The following is a 2,500-nucleotide window of genomic DNA, read 5'->3' on the forward strand; positions in this document are numbered from 1 at the left end:
CTGTTTACACGCCGTATATAGTCTACACGTATGAATTCACAGGCATACATATCTCTATGTTTGTGATAATGCAATACGTTATGAGTACGTATACACAGACGTGCGAAACAGTAGTGATGATAATAACGCGAAAATTAAGAGTTACATTACAGGGTAACAAAGTTACTATCAGCTTAATCTGAGGGAATCATATCATGAGAGTTGTAAGCATTTTTCCTTATTATCCTCTTTGTCATTTCTTTGCTCTCCTTCGCTTCTTTCTAATTTCCTCCTTGTCTAAAGATGTGGTAATTTAGAATCAAAGTTTACTGCGAGTGATGTAGCCTTTCCTGCCTTTTGTTTATTTATTTGCCCATCAGGATCTGTGACATGGATAACTGGTAGTTGCAAGGTAAAAGACGTTCAAATGTGTTAGCTTTGTTAATATTAGAAAGGTTATTATTCCTCCTCCTCCTCTCTCTTCTGCTCTTCCTCGTATTTCCCATCCTCTTCTCCTCCTAATGATAATGATAATTATAATGAAAAATATTGTGTTGTGATATTATTACCAATGCACTTTAATTATTATCCTAATTAAAGTGCTGTAGTAATAATCGTGATAATGATCATATTGGTAGTACAATTATAATAACAAAAATGATGGTAAAAATGCTACTACTACTACCAATGATGGTGATAATGACAATAAGATGATAATGACACTGGTCATAATAGGAATAAAAGCAACTAGATCCATAGTTAAGATATCGATATCAGATACAGCTCTTCGCAAATCTTACTGAACTTCCATCTCCACAATAAAAGTGCATGAATTTGCTTAAGAAACAAGCAGGACCAGATTCAAGAATATCCGTTGATATCTTGTGTAAAACTCATACTCTCTTAAACATGGCTTACATGACACCACGGAAGTGTCTGTCGCCGGAACGTCTTAGCGCTAGATCTGTTAACTCTAATGTTTTGTTTAAAATACGTTTTGTATCACGTTATCATCACTTTTACAGACAGTTACAGTTATTGTTTTTTCTCCTGCGTATCTATGCTGTGAGACGCTTTTCGGACATTTTCTGGAAATTCTAGAAATATCCTTCAAATATGGCGGAAATGAGGCCATATCCTGCGGGTCAGTAACATGAATTAGTAATGAAGTAACATGAAGAAACATTGACATAAAATGTATTTTTTTTCGCGTGTCGAAGCAGCAAACCTTTCGGATTTAATATTCCGCCCTCGTAGGTTCTCGGCCGAGAAGCAGAATGATAGTATGATAATAAAAGTGATAATAGTATTGATAGTAACAATAAAGATATTAGCAATGCTAATGAGAATAATGATAATTGTAATTCCAGTAAGAATCACGATGATGATAATAATGATAACAAATATAATAATGTCAATGATGATGATGGTAATTATACGAGTAATAATGATGATGATGATAATGATAGTTATGATAATGATGATGATGCTGATAATGACAGTAACAGCGATGATAATACAATCATTCTATTAGTGTTGCTATAATGATAGTGATAATGCTAATACTACTGATGATGAGAAAAGAATGGTATCAATAAGTGACTAGACTGATTAATATCTGTAGGCCTATTAATTCTGCTAGAACAATAATGATCGTGATGATTGAGATTCGTTGTAAAAGATATTAAGAAATGTCAACATTGTACATAGCGAAATGAATGATTTGATATTTGATAAGATTTATCCATTATTTTAGACCGTTTCTTAATGATGATAGTGATTAGAATTATTATTCTTAATGATGTTCTAATAACTGTTGTATTAATAATCATAATGTTGATAATAATGCCAACTGTTGTATTAATAATTATAATATTGATGATAATGCCAATCAGGATTATCAGTTATCATAAGGATAATGTGTATAACTGATAACATTAATTATGACATCTGTTATGATTATAACAATGAAAATAATAGTCATATGTAAATTTCACTTCTAGGCTTATTATCATATTTTAATAATAGAAAGATTCCTTCATATTTGATGTCTGAAATCAATTACTAATAGTAACATCGTTGTACGTATAATGATTAATCCATTTTTATCAACGTTATTGCTATCGTTAGTCTATTGTTCTTATTGACAATTTTGCTCTGCTTTCTTCTTATTGGTATGGTCATTAGCAAAATTACTACTGTGATTATTACCAATATGATTATTATTATTATTATTGTTATTATCATAATTATTATTATTATTATTGTTATTATTATTATTATTATTATCATTATTATTATTATTATTATTATTATTATTATTATTATCATTATTATTATTATTATTATTATTATTATTATTACTATTATTATTATTATCATTATCATTATTATTACTACTACTACTACTACTAATAATAATATTATTAATACTGCTACTATTATTATTATCATTATCATTATTATTATTATTATTATTATTATTATTATTATTATTATTATTATTATTATTATTATTATC

General features: G+C 28.4%; 1 protein-coding gene across 2 annotated transcripts in view; it reads left to right on the forward strand.

The window, feature by feature from the left end:
- The window catches only part of LOC119579583 (LIM homeobox transcription factor 1-alpha-like), a 39,901-nt gene that overhangs the window by 12,119 nt on the left and 25,282 nt on the right, over window positions 1–2,500 (forward strand). The gene's annotated exons all lie outside the window — the stretch shown is intronic.

The sequence above is a fragment of the Penaeus monodon genome, chromosome 12, assembly GCF_015228065.2.
Source record: "Penaeus monodon isolate SGIC_2016 chromosome 12, NSTDA_Pmon_1, whole genome shotgun sequence".
Lineage (NCBI taxonomy): Eukaryota > Metazoa > Arthropoda > Malacostraca > Decapoda > Penaeidae > Penaeus > Penaeus monodon.